We start from the raw sequence: 12,324 nt of genomic DNA on the forward strand, positions 1-12,324 counted from the left end.
TCCCGCTCCGTCCGTCCGCTGCCTAATGTTGCACATTGGTGACTTTGTGACAGCTACATGTGTTAAGAGAGTAAGAGAATGCTACAGGCTGAAATAACTAGTTAGCCTTAGCATTGTGAGAGCAGAGTGAGGAGGTATAACACATTATTGATCTACCTCAGGTTTGTAGTTAAAAATCACAACCTTCATGAGGAGCAAAAAATTCATATAACTGATATAAATAACAATGTGACATTTATCATCACAATTAACAATGTAGACTGAAATCTTTTAACTTGATATAATTTTTGTATGTTGTTTAGATCTATTCACCAGTAGCTAGTCAACTTATATGGAGCCGACACACAAGGGTGATCATTTGAACTAAATCAATTATTTTAAGATAAACAATATGTTTGTTTCACGGTACTTAAAACCAAACTCCCCTTGATAAAATGTGTTCACTTCAACCAGAATCTCGGTTTTGTGTGGAAAAGTAACCTTTGATTATAAAATATTTGGTAGCTACATGTACATGCAAGATTTTGTCCTTTTACACAGACTGGTTTTTCAGCAGAAGTGTTACATGGGATTTGATATGTTTGAAAAGGGCAAAATAATCTGCTACTGGAATTCAATCTGCACTTGTTATATGTGGGTAGGTCTCCAATATGGTATCTCTATTCAATGCTACCTTTTTTTTATGCATCCCTCAACAAGCTGAAGTGCATACTGTAATATGTCCCTTTAAATATTATATTATATTATATATATATATATATATATATATATATATATATACTATAAAATATTTGTTCCTATTGTCATGCATGTTTATTTCACAAACAGTTATCTACATTCAGTTGCATGACGGGTAAATTATTCAATCAAACTATTTGACAGAATTCTTCAAGGTTGTTAAAGGAATGTGGAACAGAGCACGCAGCATGGAGTCCAAAGTCAGGGAAAGATGTGAAACTGTGTGGATGGCTGTGCGACAGATACCAGGCTGGATGAGCAAGAGCAAGAGGAAGAGAGGAAGCGAGAGAGAGATCATATGCAGTGTTATCCATCCGACAGAGACAGGTCTGGGGATTTACGCAACATGAAGCTTAGCTCTGCAGGGGGTTTGAGGTACAGACACTCCCTGCAGCATCACTGGCCACGACGAGGGAGGCAATTTGAAGAAACTGACAATTTGTTTCCTCTATAGCTCAATATGCATGAGGATCCTGGACAGAGGGGAAAATATATTTGTTCAAACAGGCATAAATAGTGGATGAAAGAAGGCAAGAGAGAAAGAAAAAAAAAACATTAAGAGGAACAGAGAGCTAGACTAAATGCATTTAATTCAAAATGTTATGCGAAATAAAAAAGAAACTCTGCTTGACCTCTCACACTTCTGCAGTTTACAAACAACACATTTATTGTTCGAGCCGAAAAGCTCCACAAATTGTGAAGTACTTCTCAGCAGGAGTTCCACTCGCTACTTTATCATGCAAACCTTGTCTTGATGCTTTACATCACATTAGAGATTCAGCACTGCTATGAAATACAGATAAACTATACCTGAGTTACTAGTGTTACTACGTGAGAAAAAAGGGATATAGGTATAGAATAGTTTTTTAAAAATGGAAAGAGAAATAAATTAGAGTTGTGGAAACGGAATTAGGAATGAGATGAGGGTAAGAACAGAAGGTCCCTGCATTCATTTTTTGCAATAATGTGTATTTAGTAGACAAACTAAAGGGATAATGCAGTAAGCAGTCACATTGTAAATTAAGTGTATTTTATGAGGAGAATGTTTGCTACTCATGACACTTCTAAGGTCAAATTTGACAGATTTATATACGACTGTGATGATGTGATGATCGTGATTCATTCTAAATGTGAAATCAAGAGGGGTCTCCCTTTCTCTATCTGTTCTCGAGCCTAAATTTAAACAGTGTAAAGAATTCAAGTGTTGATGGTAGAGCTGAGGCTATAGTCGTGGAAATGTGATAAGTATGAAGAGAATATGCAAAACCTGCAATAGGATGCAGGAAACTTTTATTACTATTATTGTCGGATCTGAAGCAAGTGACAAAGCTATACAGTTTTAATAATTACAGGTGGAAATGTAATAGTTGGGTGTAATGCTGGTGTATTAAATTTAAATCTAATATAGCGAAAGTAATGGTATTTGTAACTTTAGCAGCTGAAGTAACTGAATGAAGAACCAAAAATAATGTCTTCCTCTGCAGTTCCTATAGGGACATGTTTTTGTAGGAATCTGTCTTTCAGTTATTACATTTACCAACCTTCAGCTAAAGAAGACGCTGCCTTTTTCAGCCATTTGTGTGTGTGTGTGTGTGTGTCTCCTATACAGGAGGAGGTATTAGAGGTAGAGGTGAAACAGATAACTGGTCAAGGTGTCAAAGGGTCACTTCCCTGGTCAGGTCATTAAATTTCCAGGTGCCCAGGAACACCTGGTTGGGGGTGAACAATGGGTGGTCCAACATCAGCTATTATTATTGCAAATGCTGTGTTACAGCTGGTCGGGGTAGTAAAGGGCAGATCCCACATCAGATCATTAATGCCTCCAGCAGAGCTAAAACAGAGAGTGGGGAGGGAGGAAGGGAGTGAGGAGGAGAGAGAGAGAGCTAGTGAGGCACATCGAAAAGAAGATGATGCCTTTTGAAACCTCTTCTTCTCTCCTCTAACCTTCAGTATTACCTGGTGCAAGCATCCCTGCAAACACCTCAAAAGCTCTAAGGCTGTTTACAGATAAGAAGTCTGGAAAATATTTGGCAAATTGGGTCTGGACACTCTCTGCAGTGGAGGAGACACATTAGCGCGGCAAAGGACGAGTAGAGGCAGAGATAATGGAGTGTAAGACAGTCTTAATTTAATTAACGAAATCTATGACTTATGGTCCTCGAAATTTTTTTCAAGTGACAATGACAAGATAGCTCCAATGTCATTCAACGGGACGACCATAGAGAAATGAAATCGGACAAAGCGCGCCTTTATGGCCACGTTTTATGCCTAAGCGGTGAATTGGAACTTGGCCTTACACTTCTGCAACAGGATGGTGGAGGATCGAGGTTTGCACAGTTCCTCCCAATAATACATCCACCATGTAATGAGACAGAAAAGAGAAAAGTTGAAACAAGCAGATGTGCAGGTCAGCAAACTCTCAAGCTCAGAAAAGCAAGTGTGAGAGCAGAGAGTTCCACTTCAGCTGTGTTTGGACTGAAAATCGACCCTGTATCTCAACAACGTGTTGTTTAAAGTACCAGTGAGACACTAAAATATGATTAATAAAGTCTAGTTTGGGGAACACATCTGAGAATTTCTTCTGTGCAGTTATTTATGAATGCAATGCTACAGATGGTCTTGACAAGGCCTTATACTGCATAATGTTTATGCTCCAGCCGTTCTACTGCATATTACAATGTTAAAATTAGACGACATTCATAATTGAACAAGGACCCCCATAATTTACATGCCTGCCTGTGATTGGACACGCACTGACGACCTAACACAAGTCTATGAGTGAATACAATTTACGACTGACAGCTGAATTTACAACTGGAAAAAATATGTTTTAGCCAGAAGCCCTTACAATGATCAGTGGGGGTCAATGAGTGTGTGTGTGTGTGAAAGTGTGTGACTCACGATACAGATGGAGAGAGAAAGTGGGAGGAAGAAACGAGGGCTGTGAAAGAGAGAGACATCAATCTTCTTTGTGCCCCCCCGTGGTCTGGGGTACCTGTCCTGTTTCTGACATCAACAAAGCCAAGCCTTCTGGGTAGTAATCAATCAGTCACACTCCGACAAGCTGGCGGAACAGAATGGTCTGTGTGTGCGAGTGTGAGTGTGAGTGTATTCAAGTGTGTGTTGGAGCGGAGGGGGCACATTAGCGTGGCAAAGGATGAGTAGAGACAGAGATAATGGAGTGTAGAGCAGTTTTAATTTCGTTAACCAAATCTATGACTTTATCGTCCTTAACCTTTTTTTTTTTTACGTGACGATGACGAGAAAAGCACCAACGTCATCGGGGACAACAGGGAATGTCACTGACGAAGAAGATACAAGACTAATATGTAATTAAGAGAAGAAACATTGGTAAAATCTCTCTGTATTATCATGATGGCAAAAGAGATGATGCCATATCAGGACTACATTGACCGGCAGCACATAAAAGCACAGTGATGAAATATTATCTTTAAAATCTGTTTGCTCAAGTAAGTTTGAAAAAATATTCAAACATTATAGCAAAACTTGAAAAACAGCCTCACAGGGTTGTTGTTAACTAGTCTTCTGATCAATTGACAACTAGAACAAATACTAGCCCATTTATCTGAGACGGGCTGAGACTAAAAAAGTGTGAAGATAAAAGAAAGTGAGGTTTAGTACAAGTATAACACTACTTTCCTGTTTCACTCCCATCCTGAGTGACGAAGAGACCTGAAAGAGGTTGTGTTCTCTGAATGACCTTGACTGTCCAGACGTCTCCTTCATAAACATCTCAGAGACCAGAGATTAGTTACAGTAACAGCTTCAACATGGATAGATGGGGGATTTAATACCAATTGTTTCTGTGTGAAGATGAAGGACAAGAATAATCGCAAAGACACAATGTTCCAGAAATACCATGATACTGATTAAATCTATATAAATTTAGTGAGCATTCATGCCTCACTCCATCCATGGTTCACCCACACATGTTTTCCGTGAAAGCAGGTTATTTATGTCGGACCTGTTAGTAGAGAATAACATCGCTTTTACGGCCCCATTTCCAACGGATGATTGTGGGGTCAAAGAAACCTCAGGTGTTTCTAACAATGTTCATAATATCTTGGTTACATTTAAGTGCCTTAGCACATTGACAGTGAGCCATCAAACCCTATACCAGGACTCAAACTAGTTATTTACTCTATACGGTTATAAAACAATTAAAACTCTGATCTAGTAAAGATATAAATAATGTGTGAATAGGTTGCAAGACAACATGTGTAGAGCTGTTATCGCCATTTGAGTGGGGAAAAAACTGAAATGTATAAAATACGTAAATATGTGTTGTACTTAATTTGATAGATTTTTGTGACATCCAATTCAATCGCAGTCCCAGTTCAAATGGTAATTGAATAGCACTTTTATCTGGTGTCATATTTTTATATATATTCTTATCCATATTATTTTACTCTAAACAGTTAACACATTGGCAAGTAAACATCAGCTTTGCAATCTAGATCAAAGTCTTGCACAATGTAATATAAACCTTTACGGAGAGAAAAACAATCCTCCTCTGTTAAAAAAGTACAAATCATTCTGTCCTGCTTTTATCTGATTTTTGTCTCTTATATGTTCTAAGAGCAGTTTTTTTATTCCTCCATTACTTAATTTTTTCCATGTTTTGCCTTCAAATTATTTTTTCTGAGTTAAGAGACTGATAAAAGCGAGCTATAAGTGGTACCACTTGGTCTCAAATTGATAAGATCTTAAAAGGTTTCCATATGTTATATTACTGTTGTGTGCTGTTGAGACTTGTCAGATTAGATGTTTCCTGAGTTCTCCTTAAAGCCCCTCAGTCAACTCCCATTGGGACATCGGACCTTCCAACCTGGCACAACAATAAACTGGCCGTCATAAATCACCAATGATCTCTATTGAATTAGCTCTGCAGCCAGATCAAATCTAGCATAATTGGTTAAATGCATTATGTTGATTAATCAGTTCCGCTCACAGTAATAAAGCAACAAGCAGCACAAGGAGATCAGATCGTTGTTGCTTTCTTTCCTTTTTCATTCTGAGAAATCTTTACGAATGACCTGACAAATTACTTTACTCCGTTCTCTTTATACCGTCTCTCACTCCGCTCTCATTTGTGATTGTTCTTCCAATCTGTGTTTCTGGCTTCTGGTAAAAGCTCTTTCTCCCACCACCCCGCCTATCACATTATCTTCTTCTCCATCTTCTGATGCATGGGCTTTTAGGAAAGAAAAACTTTGCAGCCCAACAAAACTGTCCGTACTAATGAAGGAAATTACAATCTTCCTCCCTCTAATCACAACCCATCCATCAGTGAATGCTACTCACATGCCGCCTGTATTTAAGGGAATGCTGTTGTGCTTTGAACAATGCCATAATTACTGAGCACGCAAGAAGGAGCCACCAAATCTTTTATTACAAAGGAGCTCATTGAATTTGTGTCTGCGGACGAAAACCATTTACAACTAACAAGTACTTCTTCAGCAGAAATCTTCCCAGAACAGCGGAAAAAAACTGGGAAAAACATACACTGGTTTGGTGCAGTGCACATTAATTGTAGCATGACTGTTCTTATAGATTTCAGTATGAGATAAATCTACTGACCACCGATCTGCTGAGCTGTCTTGTTATATTAAATTGATGGTCACATATGTGGTTGTAAAGCAATGGACACAGAAAAACTGGTTCGAGAAAAATCCTGTTCTTGTTTGCAGATAAAGATTTGAACATGATTTGTTTATGATTCACTTTTGTGGTGACAACAAAACAAAACTAATTAATTGTAAGCTTATTATTCTGTGAATGCAAACCGGACTCTTCCTGCTGCTGCTTCAAATTAAAGGCTTTTTGTCCAAAAACCACTAGAGGACTTTTACCTAGAAACAAATTCCTGAAAGAGGTCGGACAGGTGGGATGATTTTAACATTACCTGTAATGTTGAGTTAAATGACCAAGGAGCAAAAGGGAATTTATATGTAATCCCATCTGAATAGATCTAATGCCTCTGACTATACTGCTTATTAGAAATATAACTTGTAAAACATGTGATACTTTTTTGTTAAAAGGATTACATTTAAATGTTAAAGAAAAGGACGGGTAAAATGAGATCAAGGCACATATGAACAGTTTATGGAAAAGCTGTAGGACACAGGTATTTAAGGTTTTACAAACCTCCAAGACAGCAAATAAAGTGACGAACCAAGATTAGGTTAGCAAGACATTGCTAACTTACTAGATCAAAAGGTTTAAGAAATGTGTTACGATGCAAGTTAACATTAGCAGGATTAGAAATATCCTCCATCAGCTTATTGAGATTTGGGTCAGTTCTTATAGCCCTACTGCAAGAACGTGCGTAGCGGTCTGTCAGGACATTTTACATGACTCTGTCATATCTAAACAACATCGTGACCATTTATGAAGATAGGAGCAAAGTATGCATACCTGACATCACAAAAGTATGAACAATGGCAGCACATTGAGAGAGGCGATGGAGAGAGAGGGTAAAATAAATGAGAAAGGAGGAGAGGAAAAAGAATGCAAGGTGATTCAGACCTATCAAAGCCATCTTTGTTAACATTAGTGCTCTCCTTTACATTACATGACTGACACTTAACCTATATTCTAAAGATTCTGTGAGTGTTGATTTGACACAATAACATAAATAAACAAAGACATTTCTTTGTACAAAACTTTTACTTTAAAGAATTTGGTAACTAAATAAGAAATCCAAACAACAAAAAACCCTGATGGTAAACTGCTCTAGTGAAGCTATGAATTGCTTCTCTGAAGAAAAAGTGAGAGCTTCAGAGACTTTTCCAATGAACTCTTACTTCTTGGAATGAATGAAAGTCAGTGTGTGGAATAGCGCGTTTCCCAGTAGCATCACTAATGGTGGCAGTTGGGGTAATCAGCAATTTGAATGCGAGATAGAACAAATTGGTTGGTTTATGATTAACTATTAAGGTGAATGTCACAGCTGTAGACTGCAAAACAGAAGTGCATCGATGGTCCAACATGATGTGAAAATGGTGAAACCATTTAGTTCAGCAAGTAGAGAATCATTATTACTGTCATCAAAATTGATTGCAGGAAAAAGTTTTGTATCGGTACGTTGTTCCTCACCATCTAACATGAAATGAATCGAAATAAGTTAATTGGAGGCAATAGTTGAGGCAAACCAGGCCTCATCTACTGTTAAACAAGTTTGCTTCACCCCTTTACATTATTGCACATGAGAATAAATATTTATATATATGTTTGAACATTCACTCCTTTGAAAGTGTCAGCCGGGATTGGTTACAGCCCCCTTGCAACTCTCAATAATAAGCAGTATAGCTGATGGATGACTGTATATATATATGGAACATGTCCCTTGTCTGCAGTGATATTACAGTCTGTTCCTCCAGTAATCAGAAAGTAGCCGAGCATCAATACAACCATCCATCATCCGTCCAAATGATCAATCTCTCAACTGACATGAGCTGCAGCTGAGAACTACATGTATTGACACAACCATGACAAACTGGCCAATCTCTGTCCATGGTCTCGTGCAGTAATGATGCTATTTGATGAATTATGGTTTTTACCAGAGTTCTTCGACAAGATGAATTAAAGCTTGGATCAGTATCCTTCTCCACTTTTCAGTAAGGGTGTGTCCATCTGGCATTTCTTTATGAGCCCCATCTTTTCTTTTACTCGTCCTCGAAGAGGAGACAGCTATTACAGCCACTCCGAGCACTTTTAGTAAAAAACCTAACCCTAAACTTTCTAGAAAGCTACTAGTGTCACTCTTTTTCAGGCGAGTCTGGTCGCACTGATAACCAAGAAAACGGAGGAGAAGATTGTTCTGGCGATGTCTGTAGAGTATGATGTATCTGACAGAAACTATTACAGCAAAGACAGAAAAGCTCATTCGAAGGAGCAGATCAGCCGGACACTGAATGTTGTTTTGCTGGTGAGCTGTATGCCTTTATCACAGTAAGCTTTTTCTTAGCCATGTAGTTGACACAACACAACCTCTTGCTCAATGGCTGTCAGACTGAGAAGAGACAAGCTCAGCCATACAAAGTATGAGCTCAGGTATCCTCCAGCTGGTGCTCATGGTGAAAAAATGTCAAACAAATAGAAATAAAAAGGAAAAGGGTGATGCTTGTCTATCATACGAGGTAGTGGTGGTATATTGTCAAGATATTGTCGTCATAGGAACTAAATCCATGCTCACTGCTTTTATAACGAAGTGTTGGGATGAAGCACTCCCCAGCATCCTGCTCCGCCAGAGGAATTATATAAACACACCGCCTAAGATTAGATCAGTCCTGTTGTTGCTCTTGTTGTTGCTGCCTTTTCACTTTTCTGTTACAGTTTCACAACAGAGCACAGATGAATAGGGATGTTTCATACTCAAGGATGGGATACAAATAGGAGTCCTATGAGTTTCCAACATAAATTTGATCTGCTTGTGTGTAGAAGTCCATCACATCACCCTTGTTTTTAAGACTTTCACTTCAGTCCATTTTAACAGCATGCTGGAGGCCATTATTACCTCCGAGTGCTTTTGGACACATGGGAGCTCCCAACATTTGACTGGACACGTTCTGAACTACTCATGTACAACGCCCATCCACTGGATCACACCTCAAATGCAAGTCTGATCAGTTACTCCAAAATTAAGTGTGAAAGGAGGTTGTGAAAAAAAAACAGTGCAGATAGTCGGCTCTTGAATTCACAACAGTAAAAATGGCTTCAAAAACCCAGATTCCATTTCAAAAAGCTGAACAAAACTACAGATGATTGTGTAGTTCTTATAATAAGATGGAAAGGGGAAGTGGGAACATATACTCTATATACATATGTCAGGACACACACACACACACACACACACACACACACACACTATCTTTGGGATGATAAATGAGCCGTCAATATCAAGTCAATTCCTTGTCTTGTTAGTTATATAAATGTTGTCAGCCAAATAGTGGCTGCACTTGTAATAGAGGTTGAAATGTTCATACATTAACTCAAACAAAACTGCCTTTTAATTAAAACGTATTTTCCATTATTCGAGGAACGCTGGTTCTGAGTTTGCCTCGGCAGACACTAGTGCAAGTACTGCCAAGATTTTAATTGACAGCTGTTGTTTGTTTTTCTTGTCTTTTCTATTTTTATGCCTTATCTTCCTTAATTCTGTGTCGGTTCCACTTTTGCTATTTCGGTAGATTTCATAGAACATTAGAAGGTTTGTAGTTTTAAATTAGAGTCTTCATAGAAGTTTAAGTCAACATGTGAACATTGTGTCTTTTGACCAGCAAAGAAACTTTCCTTTTTTGGGGGGGGGGGGGGATTTTATGAAGTATTCGAATTTTATAAGATGGTGAAAAGAACATTCGTCTGACAACCATTTCCAATAATAATTATATTACATTTATCTCACACTTTTAGTTAAGTCAAACATCGAATTCTGCTGTCTGCAGATATGGAGACAGACTATTTTTGGTAGAAGGAAAAGTGATTATAAAAACGGAATAATAGTCGTTATAATCTGTTATGGAAGTTTTCTGGAGGCTGGTGAAAGGAGAACTCAGGCAGCAGCTGATGTCTTATGCAGAAACTTTAATGTAGACTTGATGCATTAAGTCGTCCAGAAGGTGGAATATACCAACACTAACATAGAAACATGAGCAATCGTCACCCTCAAGTCTCCAGAGTCTCACACAGCATCCCAGGAGATCTCCCTCTACTTGCATCACCCATTCCAAGAGCACATCATCCATGAAAGGCTGGAGATGCGATCACTTTCTATACGTTAAATAAAGGTGATCGAATCCTATTGGATAGTTTTCATACCAAGAATGCATAAAATAAAATGTGAACAGTGACGTCAAAATATATCAACACAGACATGACCCTGTGGTTCCTGACAGAAGAGAGGCTATGGGGTGGAAATATTCACACAAGGTAATAAACACGGCATCACTGGTGTTACTGATTTACAAAGAACATCTTTTCACAAAAGACATGCAGCCTCTCTTAAGTGTGCTCAGTGTTCCCTTCCCATTAATTACCTGGATTGTGGTGGCCGCCCATAGTGACATAATCTTCAAAATATTTTTCCACAAAAAAGATCTGTAACATGTTTTGTGTCATTGTTTCAATGTTGATCAGTGCGCAGCTACCTCAGCAAACCCACCCCCCAACTCCATGGAGCATTTTGGTTTCTTTCACATCCCAACTCTCGCCAGAATAAACCACAGCTGGTTAAAAAATAAAGTTAGTGACAAGCTGCTTGAAGCAGTGAAGCATTTAGCAGCTAAAGATACTTCCTTCAGGGGTTGGAGACCAAAATGGAGGTTAAAGGATATGGAATATTAGCTGTGTACGTTAAGAATGCTCACACTGTATTCTTCCTCATCCAAAACATTTAGTTATGTATGTATAATTTAGAAATTACAGTAACTAGTCTATCATATTGGACATGAGGATGCAAAGCGTGACCAACATATTTCTGCTAAAAACACCATTAAAAATAATGCGTCACAAAATTGCCCTGACAGTTTCTCAGTCTGGGGTTGTTACGGCTGCATTAGTCTATTAATTGATTTATTTGATTCAATTTTTTAATTAAAGACAAAACTTTGTCAGCTTTCAACTCATTTCTTCCACAAAGAAGCCAAATACTCCTGTGAGGCAGAACATCTATCTTGGATACATAGTGAATGAAATGAAAAACCTTTCTTGACACCACCTACCAAAAAATATAGGTTTACAAAATGAATTGCTGTGACACTGATGTAATAATATGCAGCAGCTCATGTCACTGCTTCTGGCTTGAGAACTACTGTTGTTTATTTATGGTTAATACTGAAATCAACCTCACATGATTGCAAGAGCGCATTCAAACGCACTGATGAAATCCAAGTGAGGCTGGAAAGAAGAAAAACATATTTTGATTGCCCCGAAATAAAATAGTCAGAGGATGACACAAAAACCACATCTTCCTTATTGCTCGGATTTGAAATAATAAAACACACTTGACCTTCAGTCCGTTTGGTGCGTCCGGGCCATCTTTGTCCATCAATCTCACATGGAGATATAGAAATTGATTAACATTTCTTTTCAAGTACACATTGCTTTGTGTTTTCGCAGGAACATTATTACATGGCAATCTACCTAGAGCTTTAACTAAGTCACTTTTCAGCACGGGATGGACAAAGGATTGGAAATCAGATTAACCTTTTGCTGGTATCACGTAGGTCGACATATTGCAGAATAATATACAAGCTGAGCTGCTTTTTACAGAATTGTTTCCATTGTCTTCAAAGCATCAGAAATCACCGTTATACCATGGTTCAGTCCTACAGAGGCTAAAAGAGCTGATTTCCTTTCCATCAACAGGTTCAGATGACCCAACTTTGAAATATTTAATGTTTTACTGTTGTCTGCCTTTGTATGGGCCCTCACAGCTTCCTCCAACTCATATTCTGTCTTCCTTTCCATAACACATACTCAACTTGTGATTTGAAATCAAATAATGTTCATGCAGCCACGCAACGTTGACACACACTCACCTCTCCGCCGTTTATCATAATTAAT

This window comes from Platichthys flesus, chromosome 3, assembly GCF_949316205.1.
Source record: "Platichthys flesus chromosome 3, fPlaFle2.1, whole genome shotgun sequence".
NCBI classification, from domain to species: domain Eukaryota; kingdom Metazoa; phylum Chordata; class Actinopteri; order Pleuronectiformes; family Pleuronectidae; genus Platichthys; species Platichthys flesus.